General features: G+C 45.7%; 1 protein-coding gene across 5 annotated transcripts in view; it reads right to left on the bottom strand.

The window, feature by feature from the left end:
• NEDD4L (NEDD4 like E3 ubiquitin protein ligase) overlaps positions 1 to 24,859 on the bottom strand; it is a 363,454-nt gene that overhangs the window by 162,240 nt on the left and 176,355 nt on the right. Inside the window, exon 1 of one of the 5 annotated variants that reach the window (XM_070452460.1) lies at positions 14,744 to 14,832. The exons of the other annotated variants lie outside the window; for them this stretch is intronic. The gene's annotated coding sequence lies outside the window, so the exon portion shown is untranslated. Of the gene's footprint in view, positions 1 to 14,743; positions 14,833 to 24,859 lie in introns of those variants that run through there. 5 annotated transcript variants of the gene reach the window in all.

Below are 24,859 nucleotides of genomic sequence, written 5' to 3' on the forward strand. Positions count from 1 at the left end.
ACTCTCCAAGCGACCTTCAGACAGTCACTTAACCACTCTTAACTTCAGGTGGTTTGTCAAGGAAATGGGAATGACAATTCCTAACTCAGAGTTTATCACTGTAAGGATCAGAGAATATTATGTATTAATATTAGTGCCCACTTCAGCACCAAACACGCAGTATAAGTGCCCCATAAATGACAGCTAAAACTGTAATTCTGTTTTTCCCTCTTTCAAGACTTTTGAGGTTCTCCGTTGCTCCTTCCAAGTCCCCTGCTCCTGAGGTGATGGAGGATCTGACCTGACACTGATTACCTCATAGTATAAATTGGGGGCCAGCCAAACACAGCACCTTAAGTATTCCGTGCTTCCTCGTGATTCACGCTTGTGGAAGCCCTAAAGGGATCTGGTGGAGATGAGCAAACTGGTCATCTTATTTACAACAAAGCTCATTGCAATTTACTCTTGACAACCAGTTACTATCCTAGTGGCTGGTGTGCAGTGCAGCTCGGGGATGGCATTAACATTCCTCTCTAAGAAGCTCAGTGCTTTGTGGATTAGAGGAGACATTCTTTTTGGCAAACCTTCTGTTTTCTCTGCTGCGTACTGAAGCTACTGAGGTATTACATTCTTTCTTTTCTCTGCTGCGTACTGAAGCTACTGAGGTATTACATTCTTTCTTTTCAGTCCTTCCAAGGAGACAAACTGATAGTGAAGTCGTTCAGTCGTGTCCGACTCTTTGCGACCCCATGGACTATAGCCCACCAGGCTCCTCCATCCATGGGATTTTCCAGGCAAGAATACTGGAGTGGGTTGCCATTTCCTTCTCCAGGGGATCTTCCTGACCCAGGGATTGAACCCAGGTCTCCCGCATTGCGGGTAGACGCTTTTACGGGCTGAACCAAACTAGGATTCAAACAGCATCCCAGTATTAACTGAGTAGGGTTTCCCTGGTGGCTCAGCAGTGAAGAATCCGCCTGCAATGCAGGAGATGCGGGTTCGATCCCTGGGGCGTGAAGATCCCCTGGAGAAGGAAATGGCAACCCACTCCAGTATTCTTGCCTGAGAAAACCCATGGAGAGAGGAGACTGGTGGGCTATACAGTCCATGGGGTTGTAACAGAGTCGGACATGGCTTCTCGAATAAACAACAATAATAAAGTAACTGAGGCCATGCTGTATTCCAGATAAGGACACAGGCATCACAAACAGAAGACAGTGTCCCAGGCCCGTCTGAATAGGGCGCAGAAGCAGTGGCTGGGACACAGTGCGCCAAGGACTCTGGCACGCGACACTTCTAATATAAAGACTGTAGGGCTGCAGGCCTGCTCTGATCTTAACCAGGACTCCAAGAATTCAGAGACGGGTCTCATTCTGCCTTCATCGCCACTAAGCAAAAACAGCACAGAGGAGGTCATTTCTCAGGGAGAGGTGGAAATAAGACTTGCTGGGTTTCCCCATTGCTCAACCTCCCGGGCCACACTGAACAAGGACAGTTAGGCCTGCTGTGTCACTAAAGGGGTGACCCCCCTCCATCTGAGTCACCCAAGTGCTCTATGATAAACCGCACAGTGGAAAGGCGAGTCCTGTTGCATCCATTACTTGCTCATTTTTCGCAGACTGGTCTTTGATGAGACCGACGTACTCTTTTCAAGGAGGCAGGAGAATGGGGGGAGTGGGGAAGCCGAGAGGAGGGCAAGTGCTCCGGGGGTTAGGTTCAGACTGCGCCAACAAGCCGGAACAGAACTGCCGTGTCCACCAGCTAGAAACCTCTCTTTCCAAGAGGCTGGGCTATTACGAGAAGTGAGAACGGTCTTCGTTTTTCAACCATGCCTCCTGTGGGAGCACGCCACCATCACCTGAAGGAAGCAATCATTCTTTCCCATAAAATGAAGTTGCTTAACATGCTGCCGGGACAGCCTGTAAAAACATCCCGTCTTTGTTCCCTGTGAGCAGAGAGCTGAGTCTAACGTAGCATGTTACATAACACTGTAGGTCAAATTTATTTTGACTACCTGATGTATGATACACTAAAGTTTGGCTAACCCAGAGAAAATTTCATTGGAAAACCTTTTTTGCTGAAGGTTTCAGCATACCTTTCCACTTTTACTATCATAGTCAGTGTTACATGAGTTACCAGTATCTGTAATAAAGAAATAATGCAAGACACTCACAAACCAATAAGGAAAAAAGTTAGCTAGAAACTGTGAGATAACAAAGCACATGAATATAGGTGATAATATCAAAATGGAAGTTTTCATCTAACAAGTGGTCACGGATGCAAAAAAGCTAACACTTTCTAAAAAGGGGCAGACATTTTAATACTCTACTACTGCAAAGAAATTATCACAAGTTTTTCAAGAAAGCAACATGGCAGGAGGTATCAAACATTCAAAGAATTGGTGCCTTTGACTCAACAAATCTATTTCTAAGGATTAATCCCAAAGAAATAATCAGAGATGTAGGCAAATATTTATCTGCAAAAGATACTCATTACAGCATCATATGTAAGAAAAAATTAGAAGCAACTTTCCAGTCCAAGAAAGAAGTGATTAAATAAATTATGGTGTAATCATCTGCTAGAATATTATAAACCAGTAAATCGTCACTTCAAAGAATATTTTTCATTGGGAAAAAAATAATCATAGTATAACATTAAGGAATAAGCACGGTCTAAAACTGTGACTAATTCTATATATATGCAAAAGTAATTGAGAAAAATGGAGCTAAAGTTAGTCGTTCTCTCTAGATGACAACGTCATGAATTATGCTTATTTTCTTCTTTGTGGTTTTTATTTTTTCTAGATTTTCTACTGTGAGCAAGTACTACTTTGATAAGTACAAAAATTATGAAAATAACAATAATAGTTACATATGTGCTTCAACTATAATATACTCTTCAGCAAGGCACAAAACCTTGTAATTTCAGGGTTAGCCTACACCTTAATAAAAACCTCAAAGAGCTTCAGATGCTTTTCCATACCCAGAAAATTGCCTTAAATGGGTGACTGCTGAAGATTTTTGAAAGAAATATGCACATACCTTCCAACCCTTGACATTTACTGAAAGGCATGAATTACACTCTGAAATACGTCACTTGTCACCAACACTGACAGTAAGCTGCTCTTAAATATGTATGACCTTTCAACAAATGCCAGAAAGGAATGGGTCTACTACAGACAAATGCATTTTTAGTTTTGTCCAAGGGAGCTCAAGAGGCATTAGAACTTTGTATTATAGCTTAGGTGGAGGCACAATCCTCCCAGACTTGAAAGCCACAGTAATCAAAACAGCATGGTACTGGCACAAAAACAGACATGTGGATCACTGGAGTAGAACAGAGAGCCCAGAAATAAACCCACACACCTTTGGGCAATCAATCTTCACCGAAGGAAGAAAGAATATGCTATGGGGAAAAGACAGTCTCTTTGCAAGCAGTACTGGGAAAGCTGGACAGTCGCATGTAAATTAATGAAGTTAGAACTCACCCTCACACCCACACACAAAAATACACTCAAAATGACTTAAAGATGTGACACCGTAAAAGCCTAGAAGAGCACATAGGCAAAACATTCTCTGACATAAATCGTAGCAATATTTTCTTGGGTCAGTTTCCCAACAGAAACAAAAACAAACATATGGAACCTAATCAAACTTACACACTTTTGCACAGCAAAGGAAACCATAAACAAAACAACCTAAGGACTGGGAGAAAATATTTGCAAATGATGTGACTGACAAGGGCTTAATTTCCAAAATATACAAACAGCTCATACAACTCAATGATAAAAAAAACAACAAACAAAAAGTGAGCAGAAGATCTAAATAGACATTTCTCCAAAGAAGACATACAGATGACCAATAGGCACATGAAAAGATGCTCAGCATCACTAATTATTAGAGAAATGCAAATCAAAACTACAATGAGATATTACCTCACACCAGTCAGAATGGCCATCATCAAAAAGTCTACAAATAACAAGAGCTGGAGAGGGTACAGAGAAAAGGCAGCCAGCCCACTCTGTTGGTGGGAATGCAAACTGGTGCAGCCACTTCGGAGGAGGTTCCTCAGAAAACTAAAAATAGAGTTGCCATATTGATCCCGCAACCCTACTCCTGGGAATATATTAAAAAAAAAAACAAACTACAATTTGAAAAGAGCTATGTACTGCAATGTTCATAGCAACACTATTTACAATAGTCAAGTTACAGAAACAATGCAAATGTCCAGCAACAGATGAAAGGATAAAGAAGATGCAGTGCATACACACAATGGAATACTGCTCAGACAAAAAGAATGAGCCAAGGCCACTTGCAGCGCCATGGATGAACTCAGAGGTTATCACACTAAGTGAAGTCAGAAGGAGAAAGACAGATACCATGTGATATCATTTATATGTGGAATCTAAAATATGACACAAGTGAACTTATTAGCAAACCAGAAACAGACCCATAGACATAAAAAACAAACACGGTTAACAAAGGGGAAGGGGGGTAGAGGAGGGATAAATTAGCAGATGCAAATCATTGTACATAGAATGGATAAACAAGGGCCTCTTGCATAGCATGGCTTCCCTGGTGGCTCAGTGGTAAAGAATCTGTTTGTAACGCAGGAGATGTGGGATGGCTCCCTGGGTTGGGAAGATCCCCTGGAGAAGGAAATGGCAACCCATTCCAGTATTCTTGCCTGGGAAATTCCATGGACAGAGGAGCCTGGCAGGTTACATTCCATGGGGTCGTAGGAGTCGGACACGACTTATTGACAAAACCACCACCACCACCGCTGGATAGCCCAGTGAACTATATTCAATGTTCTGTGATAAACCATAATGTAGAAGAATATGAAAAAGAATGTATGTATGCATATAACTGAATCACCTTACACCAGAAGCTAACATAACATTGTATATCAACTATATTTCGACTTAAAAAAAAAAAACAAACTACAGTTTAGGCATATTCTGTGAAGCTGCTGGAAAACACACTTTTGGATATCTCAGGAATGACTTTGTTGTCTGGAGCAGTTGGTGGTTTACCTCACCCCAGCACCTTCCCCCTCACCCAAGGCTTGAAATGGCTGGTCAGGATGAACCCTGTCCTCATCCCTTGCCATCTGAAACAAGGTTACTCGGTGTCCCAACCCTGGATCCCGGGGACCCATGGGGGGTGGGGTGGGGTGGGGAGATGGGAGTACTGTAAGTGAACAGTTTATCTCTGACACATATATACACAGTTCTGTTTATATCTATGTAGATACGCACCAACTCATGAAAATATTTAAGCTAAAAGAGCTTGCTTTTTTAAACAATTTTAATTAAAACCAGTGTATTCTTATCTTCTGGTAGTATAAATATCACTCAGTAGTATAAACATCATTCATTCATATTCAGACAGCCATCAGAGAAAGTGACGGCTGTGACGTGCCTTTATCTCCAGCATTTTCTCTTATGTGCTTTTCCCATACATGCGCAATCATCAGAGATTACGAAAACACTTTTCTTTTATGCTAGTAATAGTTTAATAGAGCGAAGAGAGATAGCAACTCACAAAGTCCTAAGGGAAAAGGGAACCCAGAAACTGCTCCCTCATCAGAAATTGTTCAGTAATTAATTCCTCAAATAGAGTGTCCATCATGCACAAAGGACTGTGGTGGACACCAAGGGGGAAGGTCAAAGAAATGGGGGGGGGGGGGGAGGTAAATAGATATAGAATCTGCCCTCAAGGAGGCTACCTACCTAAGGCTCCAGAGAAACCTATGTCAGACAAGAGTGAATGCATATAACGCAGAGGTCAGCTTTATGAAAGTTGGCTACATAGATATATTAAGAATTCAAAAAAGTCATAAATTTTTATGACTGTTCTCAGGTGATCTGAAATCCAGGGACAATTATGAACACAGTAACCTGCAGTATTATTTATTAAGTGCTTTCTGACTGCATAGCACTGTGCTTGGTCCATTATGTATGCATCATCTTGAGTCCTCAGAACGACCTGGTGAGCAGTCATGAAATTAAAAGGCTCTTGCTCCTTAGAAGGAAAGCTATGACCAACCTAGACAGTGTATTAAAATGCAGAAGCATCACTTTGCCAACAAAGGTCAGTCTAGTCAAAGCTATGGTTTTTCCAGTAGTCACGTATAGATTTGAGAATTGGACCATATCGAAGGCTGAGCACTAGAGAATTGATGCTTTTGAACTGTGGTGTTGGAGAAGACTCTTGAGAGTCCTTTGGACTGCAAGAAGATCAAACTAGTCCATCCTAGAGGAGACCAAACCTGAATATCCATTGGAAGCATTGATGCTGAAGCTGCAATACTTTGGCCACCTGATGCAAAGAGTTGACTTGTAGGAAAAGGCCCTGACGCCGGGAAGAACTGAAGGCAAAAGAAGGGGACAGTAGAGGGTGAGACGATTAGATATCATCACTGACTCAGTGGACATGAATCTGAGCAAACTCGGGGGGGCAGTGAAGGACAGGGCAGCCTGGCGTGCTGCAGTCCATGGTGCTCAGAGAGTCAGACACCACTTAGACACTGAACAACAACGACAAAGCAGGATGTTAGCAATCCCCATTTCATGGATGCAGAAAAGATGATGTCCTCATACATGTGTGCACACGTGAAATGCCATGGAGCCCTTACAAGGGGATTGATGAAGGACTTGATGTAGTTGCCTGCACTCTGTTTACAGAGAAAAATTTAAAAATATAATCAACCTACATTAGCAAATAAAATTAAACTGTAAAAGCAAACACACTTACTGCATTATAAACATATCAAACTGTTAGGTAGTTAGAATAGGGAAAAGGAGTCCAAAATGGCGGTGGCTAAAAGACAAGGAAGGGAAAACCCGTGAAAATAGAACGGAGGAAGGTCAAAGGAAGGTCCAAGGACCGGAGTGAGGACTTCAGGTAGAACAGCACTCCTTCCTAAGCCCAATTGCATAGGACAGGCCCAGGGGGGAGAAAACAACATATACAAAGAGGAGCCAAAGCGCTGGGGTGCTCTTCTCTTCGCGTCTTTGGATCGACGTGCCCTCACGCTTCGAAGATGGACTGGCCTGCTGTCTTCTAAATAAAATAGAGCTGTAACACTGATTTGCCTAAGAGCTATAACATGGTCTGTTTGAGACCTGAGAGCTATAACATGGTCTGTCCAAGACGCAAGAGCTGTGACCCACTGAGGGGGCTTTAGTGTCCGTCACTCCAAATCCTTGGTTTGATAAGACAAGAGCCGAGGAGCAAACACTCGCCTGGCAAAACTATAAAACAGTGTTCATCACTGCATTTGCAAGACCGTGAGTGATTTTATTTTCTTCCTTTCATATCTCTCTATACTGCACATGATGGGGATGGCCACTATTTAGACTGGAATGGTGAGGCAGCCAGGTGATACAGCCAGTCCCAATGGCCAGCCGCTCCCACCTCACCCCCACAGTGAATTCTCATTGCGAGTGGTCCCCCCCAAAATGGCAGCAACCAGAAAACTCGAGGGACACATGTCATACTTGTGTCAATATAGTAGGGACAGGTGGAAAGTACTTCCAACTTTAACATCAATCTCTAAGTGAACAATCGCCTTCCTTTCCAAGTAACAGAGTGGAGACATCTCCAAGAGCCGTTAAAGAAAGACGTACAAACACCAAGTGGAGCAAAAACAAACGCCCTTCCTCAGCGTCCCTGTTATGTGTCCTGTGGGGGAAATCTATGCTTCATCGCCACTGTAACAGGGTCCACTTGCGGGGCCACTGAGGTGATGTTTCGTTACCATGTCAACATTCAGCGTCGCCTTTATCATCCCTTTAGGGGGTTTTAAAAATGCACTCTGCCAAAGGCCCCAAAGTGTTCTCCCCCATGAACATTTGGTGGGTGGGTGGTGGGGAGCAATTCAAATCATGCATTTATAAGAGAAATGACCCATTTTCCAAACTGATTAGAAGAGTCTGCACAAAAGCACATCTTCTGAAAATGTAGTTCAGAAATGCGTCACAGCACATGCACATCCTCAAACCGTAAGTGCATAAACGGCAACTATTCAACAACCTGAGTGCTTACAGAGTGTGGAGGGTTTCACTGCCTAACATGAGTGAATGGCCAAAAGGAGTAATCCATGAAGAGATGTTTTCAATGTGGATTTCTCAGATTAGAAATGGTACAACAAAGTTAAAACCACTTTGAATCATTTGCTCATGGCATATAGTAGTCCTGTCTCTTAATATGCAATAAACATTACAGACATCATGGAAATCTTTGGCTAAATGAGATCACTATTTCAAATAGTATAATTACATATGCCATTAGTTTCAAACTGCCATATGACAGTTCAGAGGTACTTTTAATCACTTTCTTCAACCTTTATATGAATAGTCATGTTTGTTACCTTCCCACAACTAGTCCAGCATAAAGTAGTAGCTGGACCTCTAAGACCCTTACCTCAAGGACCACGGAAGCTATAACCACAGTAATATGTAAAAACTATAACCAATAGGTCCATGTATTCAGACCACAAACAGAGACAACTCAAGTCCACTTTATATAAACTTTAAATAGCCCTTAAAGGCTCTGGTTGAACACAAATCTATACATGAATCATTTCCTCATTATCTCCTATCACAACCCCACAGACACTGTTTCATGAGCAGATATTTGTTAAAAAAAAAAAAAAAAGTGATTTTAAACACACACACAATAAAAGAAGTCGTATTACTGTTACTTAAAAGAGCATTTGGTCTTTGTCAATAAATTATTTGTGTGTATTTAATTCATTGAAAAAGGTCCCAGAAAAATGTCCAGTGGGAAATAAATATATTCACAGGACAATACAGAATCAGCATAATATACGCCTGCTTTCAAATTTACCATACAACTAAATTCATATTTCATTTTCAGCTTTCACTGATGTTAAATATTTATGTAGGTATCCTACTTACTTATGTAACTGGAATAATTAACATAACCCTAAAGCTGTAAGTTTTCAAAGACCAAGTTATGCCTAATACAGTTGTAAATTCCCTTACCAAATGCTCCACAGAATTAATTCCTGCCTAGAGAAGTGTTATCAGCTGGAAAATATTCATGCGAAGTGTTTAGCACCAAAGGTAATAAACTTGCAGAAGTGAAGGGGACAGGCATTCCAAGAGGTTGTTCAGGCAGGAACTCTACAGATGGGGCAAACGTGTCAGTAACAGAAGCAGAAGTGAATCTCAAGGAAGAGTTCACTATACAGGACTCTCCCACGTCACCATCAGAGAGGAGAGCCTCACCCCCTGCCCACAAGAGAATCCTGGACTAGAAGGTTTGAATCTAAGGAGCCCTATGGGTCCTAAAGAACTGTGGGACCTAAATGCTCAATCTTCCCCAAAGAAGATCTTTGAAAACCAGGGTCCGATTCTACTATTTAAGCCGTATGTTGGGCTTCCCAAGTGGCGCCAGCGGTAAAGAATCCACCTGCCAATGCAGGAAACTTAAGAGACGCGGGTTTGATCCCTGGGTCGGGAAGATCCCCTAGAGGAGGGCATGGCAACCCACTCCAGTGTTCTTGCCTGGAGAATGCCAGGGACAGAGGAGCCTGGCAGGCTACAGTCCATGGGGTCGCAAAGAGCTGGACATGACTGAGCATCTGAGGACAGCATCAGCAGCATGTGCTCTATACTCTGGCAGAAAGAGAAAGGAAATGTGCTCAACCTGGTGACTGTCCAGGCCAGAGAAGGCAGTCCATGTGGGGCACAGGGAGAACTACCACATAAGAAGTCTTGTGTCGCAAAGAATGTGAATCCTATGACAAATGAGGAGGTTGCTGAGATTTATCATGGAAACATTTTTTAAAATTCAAGTATCATTTTAGGCCTTTCCTGGTGGCTCAGAAGTAAAGAAGTCGCCTGCCCATGCAGGAGATGCGGATTCTGTCCCTGGAGGCATGGCAACCCACTCCAGTCTTCTTGCCTGGGAAATCCCATGGACAGAGGAGCCTGGGTTATAGTCCATGGGGTCCCAAAGAGTCAGACACAGCTTAGCAGCTAAACAACAACAACGATAGTTGCCTTATAATGTTGTTTTAATTTCTGGTGTACGGCAAAGGGATTCAGTTATAAAACATGCAACAGTTTGCCTCTGTTAATCCCCAACTTCCAATCCATCCCTCCACAGCCCACCTTTTGGTAACCACAAATCTGTATCATGGAAACATTCAAATACTCCTCCTAAGTGCCTCCTGCCCCTTCTTAAGGGAGTCTCCCGCTCACCTTTTGCCAGGGACCCGCGGAAGGCGGATTCACGCCTCTGCTCACTTGGCAGGACCTGCATGCTGGTGGTATTTGCCCACAGTAATGATTAACCAGAACGATCTGGAATACCTCCACATACCCTCCCCGCTGTACGTGCCCTCAGACAAGGCCTCCGCTGCGGTGCAGACGTGTGGATTCCAGCGCGCAGCACCGCCGCAGTGGCTGGGCTGCCTGTAGCAGGCCTGCCGACGCGAGGAATTCCTGCGAGGAGGTTCTCACCACGTGCATGCGTCAGGGCTGCCTGGTGGGCTGGGCCCAAGCCCACAGTTTCTGATGCAGATCTGAGGCAGGACCTGATAACCTGCATTTCTAACAACCTGCTCAGCTGGCACCCCAGTTTGGGAGCCACGGAGATCCTGCCTTGTCTTTCTTTCTCCAGGACCCAGCACAAGCAGTGCATTGAACTCAGTACCTCTGTCCGTCTCCAGGCCTTCACTGCTGAGAGGATGGGTGGAGGGGATGGACAGCTTCCTCTCAACTGGGTATCAAGGGCTCTGCCTGTCCTGCTGGGCTTCCCCTGGCCACTGGACACTGCCCACGCTTCCTGGGGTCATAGGAAGGGCAACTTACAAGGCCGACCTGTAATTACAATTTACAGTCAGCTCCACGTTGTTTTGTTCTGTTCGACGTGAGGGGTGGGCGTGGGAGCTGAGTAAAGGCAGGTCAGTTTTTGTCCATTTTTAAGAACCACCACCGTGTGATAAGAGGACAGCTGCAAGTACCCTGCAATTATAAGAGGCCATCGGGGGCCCAGTTCTAAAGGAAACAGGGTGGACCTCCCTTGCGGCCCAGTGGCTGGGAATCCGCCTGCCAATGCAGGGGACATGGGTTCGATTCCTGCTCCGGGAGGATCCTACATGCCTCGGGGCAACTAAGCCCAAGTGCCACAACTACTGAGCTCTCACCTAGAGCCTTCCAGCTGCAACTACTGAAGCCCGCGACTTCACCCCCAAGCCCGTGCCCTGCAACAAAAGAAACCCCTGCACTGAGAAGCCTGCGCTCTGTGACTAGAGAGCGGCCCCACTCACCACAACCAGAGAAAGCCCGTGTGCAGCGTCGGAGACCCAGCACAGCTAACAGTAAACAAATAAATGCTTTTACAAATAAAGGAACGGAGGCAAAGGGGACACATTCGGAGACGTGACCCATCAGTTGGCTCTGAGTCTGCTGGACAGTGACACCCACTCGTTTAAAAGTCAAACCAACTCAAACTTCTGGCAAAGATACATTCCTGGGACATTCCTGGCAGTCCAGGGGTGAAGACTCTGAGCTTCCAATGCAGAGGGCTCAGCTTGGATCCCTGGTCAGGGAATTAGACCCCACGTGCAGCAGCACCACACACACACACACACACAAATGATACATTCATAACTGCTCTTAATTCTATTTTTTAAAAATAAACTATCTCCCTCCACTCTCCCAATTTATAAGGTCAGTAGCCTAAAACAACAGGTAAGCAGACACTGAATCACATTAAATCACGAAGGACAGGAAAAGACTCAAGTCACCACTCTGACTCCAAAGTCCATCCCTCGATTCACCTCACCTGTGCCCTCAGGATGCAAAGAAGCAACGCTGGTCCAGCAGAAGGACTTTGAACTCGATGACAAAGTGGACCCAACATGGAGGTGCATGGAACTAGAAAAGAGGGCAAATTCTAAGGCAGGCGACTACTCAGGGAATTCAGCCTTTATTAACTACACAGGAAGAAAAAGATACTTTTAATTAACTGTGGAAGAGCTCTGGGTTCTCAGAGCACAGACCGTGTTTGATGTCTGCTCTGCGTGCCGGGAGGGTCTCGGGACCCCTGGACATCAGAGACAGACACTGCTGAGACCCCCGGTGCTGGGTGCTCAGCCACAAAGGTCTCCAAGAAGGAGCTGCCATGCAGATGAGTGAACAGGAGCTGTGCGGACAGGGGCCAGCCTTCCTGGGCAGGCAGGGCACGTGGTGGAGAGAAGAAGGAATCCAAGGACAGCTCACCAGCCCCTGCGCACAGAAGTGCTGCGCTCTCACCCAAGTGTTCACCACGTGCCAAGCAGTGTCCTAGACTTTCCTACAATCCTTCCTTTAACGTGTGTGGGAACGTTCTAGACTTCTCAGGGGTGGGAGTGACAGTGGTACCAGAGGTACCTCGGGGGCGGACCCCGAGTCCAGTTCAGTTTTCACTGTAATACTCTTTCTTCTTCCGCGCAAGACTTCTCTGAGCGGCATTCCTGCTGCAGAGGGGGCGAACACGAGGCGTGGCACCATCTCAAGAGGGGGCCCCTCAGGTGCCAGCCACTCAGCGAAGCAGCTGCCGGGCCACCGGGAGAGTCGGGAGGCCACGGTCTTGAAACTGGCACTGGCCTGAATGCAGCAAGAATGCAGCGATGAAACCATCCCCTGGCTTACGGGCTCCACTGGGTCCCCTCAAAATGGAGTGAGATCCTAATCCCACAGCCTCGAATGTGACCTGATTAGAAAAAGGGGTCTTATAGAGATAGTCAAGTGAAGAGGAGCTCGTGGGGTTGGACTCTAATCCACTCTGACCGTACTCTCAGAAGCGGGGAAAACCCGGGCAGACGCGCACAACCAGAATAAGGACGCAAGGGAGCCAATGGCCATGTTAGCGGAAGGATGCGAACAAGGACCGCCTCCAACACCAGAGGAGAGAAACTCGAGGAAGTTCTCTCTAGACCTTGGGGACAGCGTGGCTCTGATTTCAGATCTTCAGCCTCCAGAACTGAGACAACACATTTCTACATTTTAAGCCACCCTGTTTGTGGCACTTCACTATGGCAGCTTCAGGAAACAAGGCATCCTTTACTGGAAACCCTAGAGGCCAAATGTGTTCCAGAACTCTGACTTTCTTTCTCATGTTAGATGGTCCTGACTATTCCAGTTACTGCATAACATCCCCAGTGGGGGTCTAGGGGCAGGACCCATAGCCAGATCTGTATAAATACTTGTATTATGTGTTTTACATAAAACCAGAAATACTCTCAAGTCCACAGAGGTCAGGTTTTGCCACCAAATGAGTTTCCTACAAACCTACAACGACGTTTTCTTTCCAGGGCTTTTTGGATCTTTGAACTGCATGGGATTATGGACCTGTACTAAGTTCGATTCCTGGGTCGGGACAATCCCCTGGAGGAGGGCATGGCAACCCACTCCAGCATTCTTGCCTGGGAAATTCCATGGACGGAGGAGCCTGGTGGGGTACAGTCCACGGGGTCTCAAAGAGTTGGACATGACTGAGCAACTGAGCATGCATACAGACTAAGCTGTAGAACAATACTTAAAATATGCTGATGCCACCTTGCCTACCACATTCAGACTGCCCTCCAAAGCACAAAGAACTGCCTGTGAAATCCCAGAATCGCTCAGGGAAACAAAAACACTTCCTCAACTCTCAAATAAATTGGCCAGATATTTAAAGTTCTGTCTTCGAGACTATTAAACACACAAACAAACCACCAGTGACTTGACCTTTCCATGATGGTGAGTCCTGCACAACATCACCATAAGGCTTTTCAGAACAGAATTTCAGAAGAGCGGCAAAAACAATTTGCTTCACGGCATTATGACCGGAAGGAAAAGCTACAGTCAACTCAAGGAGGGCTAGCTTATGACAAAGCCCCACCCCAACAGCAGGAGGACGAGCGCCAGGCAGCACGTTTCCCCAGTTGCCCAGATAAACACATGGCAGGTCCTCACATTTGGGCCTCCAGGGCCCTTGTGTTGTCAAGAAGAGAATTTGTAGAAGAAATGAAGTTTTCATCAGGAGTAAAAATCTTGACTGATCTCCTCGCCAGCGTGAGTAGCACATTTTCAAAGCAGGATGAACAAGGAGACTTTCCCCTGCATTCAGGTATTTTAAAATCCTCTCTGCAGGTACCATGTTGGATGAGACTGGATCTCTAAAGAGTGCCTGGGGTAGGTTCTAGAATTACAGAAGCTGTGTTTCGTACCCACACCACACCCACCTTGTCAGGGTGCTTGTTACAGCTTATGCTAGGAGAAGACTTTGCTTTATGGATATATGTGTTTCTTCCTGTCCCTGTGACCCTAAAGGAGAAAGTACCAAATCATCATGGGGTAGGGGCACCAAGCAAGGACAGATTAAGACAATCTATGTGAATAAAATGCAACTTTCCTAGAATAATTGTGGAGGTCAGATCTCTAGTATGCTGAAACTTGTTTCACTTCTGCCCCATGCTTAATCCATCACTGATGACAGACGTCTTAATACATCTTTTGTTACCTGAATGTTACTGACCAGAAACGTTTCAGTACTCACCTACATAACAAATTGCTGGCCATAAGCACTAGTTTCTGCAAAACAGGACCCATCAGTAATGAGTTAAGAATTTCTATCAGGCAATAAGTGCAGAATCCAATTAAACGACCTTGTCAATAACAGCCACATGTGTTTGATTCCCCATATACACCAATCTACCACCTTCAAAGTTTTTAGCCCACTCATCCCTAGTGCCTACTCACTTACGGGAGATCCTCTTTCCTCCCCTTCCTCCTGTGGAAATGCTTGATCCTTCCAGGTTCCAAGCAGCCAGTACGCGCTCCTCATCTTCCTAGAACAAACCACCACATGATAACCAGCCTCTCTGTGCTCCGCATTCCGACAGTCGTGACTGCTGAGGCCACTTCTGTGCGGTGACTTACCCGCCTTTCAGTATCGACTGTCCTTTTTCAAGTGTGGAAACCTCAGCACTCTTAAGTTAGGTGCATGTCTCCTATGGCCAATAGCTACTTCTTAGGCTAGACTGCATTTTCCACAGGACCTTGCAGAGAACGCGCCCTCAGTACGTACTCCTTTCTTGCTTGACTTCCTACTCATCATCTGACAGGGTAACTTCTCCCCAGGGTCACACGTTTGGAAAGGTTTTCTTGCCTCGGCTGCCAAAACATGGAATTCTCATCACATACCTGATACTGATCAACTAAACACATGATGCCTTTTCCGTGCAAAATCTCCTTTAATTAAACTTCCTTTATTTTCCTCACTTTTCCACAGTGTGGGAGCCACAGGGTCCTTTCCTACATTGTCCTGAGTTATAAGCGCAAACTCAAAGAAATAAGGGAAAAAAAACTCACAGTGAACCTCATTTTCAGCAATAAAATCACCTAATACCCCAAACTAACAGAAGTGGGGCTTCCCCGGTGGCTCAGAGGGTAAAGAGTATGCCTGCAGTGTGGGAGACCCAGGTTCAATCCCTGGGTTGGGAAGATCTCCTGGAGAAGAAAATGGTAACTCACTCCAGTATTCTTGCCTGGAGAATCCCATGGAGGAGGAGGAGCCTGGAGAATCCCATGGACGGAGGGGCCTGGAGGGCTACTGGGGCGGGGTGGGGGTGGTCACAAAGAGTCTTCACGAATGCAAAAATAACAGTATGAATCACCTTTGATTAACAAAAGCAAAAACTTTTAATGAATTATGCAACTGACACACTCTTGTGTGAGAAAGTGAAATAGTCAAGTCTAAAGGACACAACAAATATTAACAGTTGGGGACTAATTAGGGAGATAACAGTTAATTCCAGACACCCTGATTACACTGTTAAGCACTTATAAACTGGGGAGTTCGTATTTTTAACATGTATCACTAGCTTATTATGCACCATTATGAAATTTTTATTCCGACTGTACAAGTTCTCAGTATTTTTTTTCCATGCTTTTGTTGTCTGCTGCTGATCTTTTCCCCAAGCCTGAAAAGGTTTCCTTTCAAAATAAAGATGTGTAAACCTCAACGTGGATGTGAATTTTCACACCCGAAACAAACTCTTAAACAGCCTTTAATAAAAGCACATAATTGAGAAAACATTCATTGTAATTAGCCTCAAAATTTTGTATTGTAGTGTAGCTGATTTATATTGCGTTAGTTTCAGGTGTAGAACAAAGCGGTGCAGTTATACAATAGATTGGGTTGGCCAAAAAGTTTGTTTCACAAGGTGTTACAGAAAAACCTAAGCCAACGATTTGGCTCTGTGTGTGTGTGTGTGTATTCTTTTGCAGATGCTTTTCCATTATAGGCTATTACAAGATATTGAATATAATTTCCATGCAGCTGTCATGGATGGTATCATCCAACAGTGATCACAGTCACATCAAATATAAGCCACTTGTGGATGTGGTTGGAGTCACCGCGAAAATGAGACTCAATCTCTCTCTTCGCTGGGTCACTGGGGGGAAAGCGGGTTAGATGACCCCAAGCAAGGTGAGCCTGCAGGCAGCAAGCTCCTCCTTACAAATGACCGCCAAGCCCTACCCAGACTGCGATCTGAATGTGAGAAACAGCTCTGCATCCTAGCCAAGTGCCGCTTATTAGCTGCTGATTAGATTTACACTCCGTATATTCTAGGGTCTGTGATACTGAGAAAACTTTGAAAAGCAATGAGATCCTACAGAGTACACAGAAGAAGAAACAAGCCCTCTGCTTTTACGTGACTGGCAAACAAGTTCTACAGAAGGGCTTCGAGCACTTTGCCAGGCACAGCAATCACCTGAGGATTCTGTGTCAGTGCTTCATGCTGAAGAAGTGTGAGGTGAGCCCTGATGATCTGCATTTCTAACAAGCTCCCAGGTGATATGGCTGGTGGGTGTAGCAAGGCTCTAAGGGTGACTAGAACACAGAGCAGTCAGGAGTGAACCGCAGGTGTGGACAAGCGCATGGATCTCATATAGAGAGCGCAGACTGGGACACCCAGACTGGAGAAACACACGCTATATGCTGGTATCCCCCCATTTCATCTTTGACCTCTTTCCACTCTACAGCACTTGCTGGGTGGGCAGGGACACACCCACCCCACCCCCCTTCTCCAAGACTGTTAACAGCTAAGTGGTGGCCAAGTCGACTGGAGCTGGCCCCTAGAGCTTCAGTACCAAAGCCAACAAAGCAACCTTCTCGCCATCCCAGCCCAGTGGTGCCGTGCCTCACGGAGGAAACCTGCCCTCAGCTCTCCCAGTCCACATCTTCTCTATGCAGCCAAATGACAACCCGATCGCCCAAGCCACACCCATGGGAACGTGGTTCTTCGTAACCTCAGAGATGACCGTGGCGCCCGCAGTCTGCCCGGCTCGGGCCTCTGCCTGCCCCTCGGAGGTCATCTTCCGTGTGCCTTGCACACTGAGCAAACACTACGCTTTTCCTCCTCTCCTGGAAATGTCCTGATCCCACCGTGCCTGCACCGACCCTCACCCAACCTGAAAGACCAGCTCAGCTGTCTTTGAGGCTTCGTAATGCCAAACCCACGCCTACCCGCGGAAGACAACCAGTATAGCCATGGCTTACTTATGTGACTGTTACTGCAACGGGTCTAGGAGCTCCTTGCAAACAGGGCCATGTCTTGGTCACTCGCATACATGATATTCCTGTTGCACAGTAGGTCTGCCACAAGTAACTGCCTTAGAGGGTTCAGTGACGACCTAAGGGCAGATTAGGCATGGAGGGTGGGGTGAGAGGGCGGGAAACCTTGAGCTCTGTCCTAGAGACTGTAAAATGTCACCAGATCTACCTGGAGCATAGAGAATTCACGAGCTGGGCAATGGCCATCTCCATGAAAGTATAGTACTTCTCAAACTGGGGTACATCGGATGGAAATAGAACAGCCTCGCTCACAATTTCTGTTTTCTCTTTTTCCTCATGCCATGACTGAAACAAAGAAACCCCACAGTAATGGAGCAGAAGCTGAAAGTGAAGGACAACCTGCTCTGAGGGGGGTTGAACAAGAGGCAATTAATAAAGGATTCAGGTTATGTAAAACCACAGTGGAGCATGCGACTGCGGCATGCTGAGAGCTGAAAACCAGAGTGGCAATTAGGCAAGGAAAACCCACAACAGGTAACACACGCGCCACATCGATAAACAGCATGTAAGGGGATCCATGGAGCTAGTCCCCGGGGACCAGAGGTCTCTGTGCAACAGAAGCGGGGGGCTCGACCCTGACCCGTGGGAAAAGCCCGTGGGAAAGGCTGGCGATGAGACCCCCAGAGTCACGAGAGCCACCCAGCCAAGTCCACTCTGCTAACACCTCATGATGGTGAGAGGCAAGCTCCAGACAACTCACCTCTAAGTACTGACAACTCAGAAGAAATCACAGCCTCCAGATGACTGAGTCAGGACCCCAAGGACAGCCAGGGGCTCCCTTCACAGCCCATCCAAAGGCTCCAGTGTCTGGCTTCCTCTCTGCTCCTTCACTCAGGCGATTCACTGAGCACCTACTATGCCTCAGGCATTGGTCTAGGCACCTGCGATTCACCAGGGAAGAAAACATTTGCTTTCTTTGCAAACTTCACCCTCCAGCAAGGGGAGACAGGTGGTAAGCACACAGACCACAAATACTAGGGAGAAAAGAATCACAGGGACTTCCCTGGTGGTCCAGGGACTAAGACTCTGCGCTCCCAATGCAGGGGATCCAGGTTGGATTCCTAGTCAGGGAACTAGATCTTACATGCCACAACTAAGAGTTCGCATGACACAACTAAAGATCAGAGATCCCACATGCTACAACGAAGACTGGGCACAGCCAAAAAGAGAAATAATTTTTTAAGAAGATACACAGCAGGCAAAGAGGACAGATGGACTGGTTGCTGTTCAGTTGGATGGTCCAGGAAGCTCCCTGAAAGGGTGATTTTTGAATAACTTAAAGGAAACGACAAATTATTAAGTGGAAGACCCTCACAAAAATTTAACAATTGCACATTTGACAAAGATAGTTTTCTTTTATTTTCATCCTTTAATGGTTGTCCTGGTTTAGTTGATTTAAGACAACAGAACAACAGAATTGGGGGCTTCCCTGGTGGCTCTGGGGTACAGAATCTGCCTGCAATGCGGGCGAGCCGGATCTGATCCCTGGGTCAGGAAGATCCCCTGGAGGAGGGTGTGGCAACCCACTCCAGTATTCTTGCCTAGAGAATCCCATGGACAGAGGAGCCTGGCGGGCTGCAGTTCGCAGGGCTGCACCGAGTCAGACACGGCTGAAGCGACTAACCAGCAGCAGCAATGCAATTGAGGGCAGGTGCCCTGCAGTGAGACACAACAGGCCTGTTTCCTAGACCTGCCACCGCACCTGGAAATGATCAGATGTCATGATCACTATCAGCTAATCTCACCAAGAGGAGAGTGAAAGTGTTGGCTTAAAACTCAACATTCAGAAAACTAAGATCATGGCCTCCGGTCCCACCACTTCATGGGAAATAGATGGGGAAACAGTAGAAACAGTGACAGACTTTATTTTTCTGGGCTCCAAAATCACTGCAGATGGTGATTGCAGCCACGAAATTAAAAGACGCTTGCTCCTTGGAAGAAAAGCTATGACCAACCTAGACAGCATATTAAAAAGCAGACATTACTTTGCCAACAAAGGTCCGTCTAGTCAAAGCGATGGTTTTTCCAGTGGTCATGTATGGATGTGAGAGTTGGACTAGAAAGCTGAGTGTCGAAGAATTGATGCTTTTGAACTGTGGTGTTGGAGAAGACTCTTTGAGAGTCCCTTGGACTGCAAGGAGATCCAACCAGTCCATCCTAAAGGAGATCAGTCCTGGGTGTTTATTGGAAGGACTGATGCTGAAGCTGAAACTCCAATACTTCGGCCACCTGATGTGAAGAACTGACTCATTTGAAAAGACCCTGATGCTGGGAAAGATTGAGGGTGGGAGGAGAAGGGGAGGACAGAGGATGAGATGGTTGGATGGCATCACTGACTCAAGGGACATGAGTTTGAGCAAGCTCTAGGAGCTGGTGATGGACAGGGAGGGCTGGCGTGCTGCAGTCCACAGGGTCGCAAAGAGTCGGACACGACTGAGCTACTGAACTCAACTGAATCTCACCAAATGGTAAGGGAGGCTTTCCAATCCTATGCTTTCAAAATAGCAATTATGTACAAGGCTTGGTTCTATAAAATGCTAAAATAAGTTCTGACTTTAAAATGAGAGTTCAGGGTTGGACATCACTTAACTCCATGTGGCAAACAACAAAACTTGTGTCACATCAGTGATGCGGCCACAAGGTCAACCCTTTGCTTTGTATCCAGGCTGCCACACCTCTGAGAGGGTGGAATAACTCGTCTCTTCTGGACTACTCCATGGATGTACCTGTCCCTGGCTTCCAACACTGGCAGGAAAAGATAAGCATGCTAGGTGAGTGGGAATATTTTTTTCCAGGAAACATCTTTGCATTCTGGTCTAGAAGATGAATGGCAGATGTTTTCTCTTCTGGGCACAATAGCATGCAGCCTTCTATAGGAAGGAGTTGATAAAGCCTTTTTAAAGCAGGTTTTCTGACCACTATCCTAGTGTCAGCCACGACTTCCAAATTAACCAAAAAACAGTCGTACTGGAAAATGTTAGAAGCTGCCACGTGAGATAGTGACAGAGGAAGAAAAAGAAAGGCTTGTCTGCCCATGCCATTGCTGTTCCCTTGCTTGGTTATCACACTGATATGTTCCCTTGGTGACTGCCGGCTGGAGCTCTCTGGGGATGCCGTGTGGCCCACGGCCCGGGTGCCAGTGCACGCCCGGCCCCTCCCCAGCACCCTGCTCCCGAGTCGCCCCCAGGGGCTCCACGCACACTTATTGAATAAATAACTGAGCCTCACCTCTAGACTGGGAAGCCATTTAGAGACTCACTGGTGTGCGCTCTTCACCTGAACTCACCAGCTGCCTTTTCTTTTGTTCCCTGCCCACACTTCTCCCCTCCCCTAAAAAAAAAGCAGCCAAGCCAAATATAGATTGTGCACAAGGACTTAAGGATGACGCAGGTGACACCTAGGCGGGGGTAACTGCAGGAGGCCTGCCGCTCTGCGCCAGGGATGGGCTGGGGGCGCCCCACCCTCGAGCTTGCCTCTGAGTCTCACTGTGAGCTGCGGGTCTCAGCCTTAAGCTGCTTATTGCCTAACTGAGATGCTGGCTTTGTCATCAAAGCTTTCTGTGCTGTGTCATGCTCCAAATCTAATTTTCCCCGTAACATGCCTGCAGCGGGTGATGCCCCATCTCCTGGGGTTTGCAGGTCCCCGGAAATGACAGGGCCCCGTTTCGGTCTTCTCATTTTCATACTCTCTCTCTGACAGGTGTACTTTTTAGCTGACGTAATCGTCCTAACCGTTAAAATTCTTTATTTCCTTCAGAAACAAGAGTTCCTCTGGCATGCACGTGCACACACACAGAGGGAAAAATCACAGTGTGGACTGTGAATGAACAAAGAATTAAAAAGAAAAAGAATTTTTTAACTGGCTAACCAACATTGGGGAACATATTTTCCTAGTCTGCTTAATCTCACCAATCAATTCAATGTTAATTGTCTTTGACGGCCATCCCCACTCAGCCCCATGCTTAAGGGTGGCTAAAGCATGTATTTAAAAAGAAAATCAATCCAGTGAAACCAAGAATGAGACAGGGGAAGAAACAGCCTTTTAAAAAGAATTTGAGCTCCACAAAAACTGCGAAGTGAAGAAGAGGTCTCCAGCACAAAGATACTTAAATATCTGGTCAGGGACAGACTCAAATAAGAAGACAAATTATTTTAAATGAACGAACAAGGATACTCAATAGCCTCATCAATGAGTTAAGATAGCCACACAAACGTATTACCAGACAGGCCAGTGCCCTTCAGACACACCACTCACAAAACCTCACATGCAATCACGCCCTTGAAAATCTCAACACAAGAGGGCACGAAAGAAAAAGTGGGAGACATTAAAATTCCTTAAAGCCCACCACACTCTTCCTCTAACAAAGCTGGAGACTTCCTTGAGTTTCAAGCTTGTCTTATACAGCACGGCAGATCTTGGTCAAAATCAGCTTGCCAAGCCTGTTAATTGAGCTGCAGGTTCAAATCAAATCCCTGCCCTGGAAAACATTCCCAAATGGCCCAGCCCCAGGGCTGCTTCTGACCTCTGCTCCCGAATCTGTGACCAGATGCCCTCCGTAATGTGACGAGGTTTCCAGTCACTGGCCTGAGTCAGAGGTGCTTTATAATCACATGTGATCCCGTCACCCACAGCGGGCGGATGAGTAACATTGAAGCGAGCAGGACAGCTTACATCACGGCAAGTGGTGATTTTTAAATGTGTTTCTATTCAACCCTAGTTACCCTACTAGAATCTATCATCTCTGAGTTGCCACTTAATCTGGAGCTACACCGCTAACTGCCTCTGGGAGGTGATGCCCTGGGACGTGTCCATGTGCCGTTCCAAACATTTCCATGGACACCTCTGTTTTCCAGGAGGAGAAAACCAACCCTTGTGATTCCAGGGCTGATGTCGATCGGGAGCTGGAATTTTCACCTTTTCCCCAGTAACTGCTTCTAAGATGAGTAAGCGGCTCACATCAGTCTCAGCTGAGAGTCCAGCTGGTGGTTTACCTGGGAAGATCTCGTGACTGTTTTGGCTGATACGGTTTTGGCGACAACACAAAAGCAGGAAGGAGTTTCTCTAAGATCTAGACCTCGGGCCTCAGAAACAAAGCTGTCTGTGATTCCAGGCGAGCAGCTGGGGGGCTAGGTCAGGCGTGACCCCCGAGTCCGGGCCAGCGGGTGTGATGGTGCCTGGGACCCGCCCCCACACGGAGCTGGAGGGCGCACAGACGCGGAGGGCAAGTCTGCCCAGTGAGCCTCTGCGGAACTCGGAGCCGCTGAAATCAGTGGAGATGGGTTTTGAAAACACCTGAGAAGCTGGGCTTCGGGCATCATCCCAGAGGCGAATGACCTCAGGAGCCCCTGGGATCCGAGCGAGAGACCAGGCCACCTGGAGAACCAGGAGTTCTGGATGTGGGCAGCGCGTGAAATCACCGCTAACTCAACACCCACGAGGGAAGAAACCACGGGGAGGAGCGGGCTTCCGCCCAGGTGGGGGCAGTAACTTCACCTGAAAATCAATTTGGAAAAGCCCTCAGAGGTACAAACACTGTCTGGAAAAACTTGAGAAACACAAAACATCCCTCCCACCCCAGGGCAACCAGCATAACCCCAAAGTCTTATCAACCGCCTCCAAGATACTGTCAGTAAGCGCACAGGGCTCCCCACACCCACCAACCAAACCACTTTGGAATAAAATTCTTACATTCCTCAAGGAGCAAATGCCTATCATCCTGCTCCTGCCTTCGTTTATATCTTTTCATTATACTCCATGGTAATAAAAGAATGTCCTAACAGTGTTTTTTAACATAGGTATATATGTATACCTATGGCTGATTCATGTTGAGGTTTGACAGAAAACAAAATTCTGTAAAGCAAGTATCTTTCGATTAAAAAATAAAACAACAAAAAAGAAACAAACATTTAGTTGCAGTACAAGATCCCCCAAAATATAAAACAAAACCTTTAAAAAAAAACAAAACAAAAAAAAACACTGTACATGAGAGTCATTCCCACTGCTTTTCTCCGGTCCAAACAGAAAGCATTTCTTTTTCCTCTCTTCTTAATTTCACTGTTGTCTTTCTCAAATTCCCATGGGAATGAACGGTCACCTTTTCCTCCTCACAAATATTTAAAGGGGGTAGGGGGAGGCACGACTACACAGGTTCTTTAAATTCCCTCTTACAGTTTTCATTGTTTGCTTTTTTTTTTTTTTTTGACGGGCACCATCTAACTCAAACATATGTAAACATCATACTTCACAATGTGAAGTAAAGAGTAACTCAGCTTTGGCTGCTGGCTTGGCTATGTCAATTGCTGGTACCTTTTTATCACCTTAAACAACACTTAATATCAGGAACACTTTTTTGAAAGTAACCTGGCTCGTTAAGATAAAGGTGCAACCAGCACTCCAATTCATTTTAGCAACATACAGACATACACGAGCTGGTTAACACAGCTTATGAATCATCATCAAACGAGACAGTAAAGAAACAAAACTCACGTGTCAATCATAACACATATCCGTACGTATGAGCAGCAATGGTGGGAAAATGATAACAAAACCTCAAGGAAAAACTGTCTGAGTATGTTCCAGGCTTAACCGTTTGCTCTCTCCAACCAATAATAAGAATGATAATAATAAATGCATTTAAGATAAGTCATGTCAGTTAAATACTAATGAGAAGAAAGATTTCTATCATTACCAACCAAAACTTCAGGTATAAACCATAAATCATTTCCTAACCAACCCATTTTACGACCTGAGATGTTATTTCATCTGAGGCCAAGTACAGCCGGTGTCTCCCTCTTCTCAGTGAGTTTCCTAAGCCAGACATACTCAGGGAAAACAGAGATCCAAAACACAACAGGAAGAAAAACATCATTGTTTCCTCCCCAACCAGTGATTTCTAAATCAGAGAACAACATGCACAGAACTTCAATGATCGACATTTGCCATTATTTCCCAGGAAAAAAAAAAATTAGAGTATCCATTGCGTTCTCATCTTCGGAATAAAAAATGTATAGTTTTCTAAATAGCCAAAACAGAGAGGAGAAAGCCAAGAGCAAAGAATCAGGAATATTCAGCCCACAATTCCTTTCAAGTTTCGTTTTTTGCCATCATCCTGCCTATGCAGACATAGAACAAAACTGATCAACTACAAGGAACTCTGAAGAGCCAACACAAGTAGTTTACAAAGGGAAATCTTGATGCTAGAATACTGCTACTGCTGTAAAAAGTACTATACCAAA

Source organism: Odocoileus virginianus, chromosome 22 (assembly GCF_023699985.2).
Source record: "Odocoileus virginianus isolate 20LAN1187 ecotype Illinois chromosome 22, Ovbor_1.2, whole genome shotgun sequence".
NCBI classification, from domain to species: domain Eukaryota; kingdom Metazoa; phylum Chordata; class Mammalia; order Artiodactyla; family Cervidae; genus Odocoileus; species Odocoileus virginianus.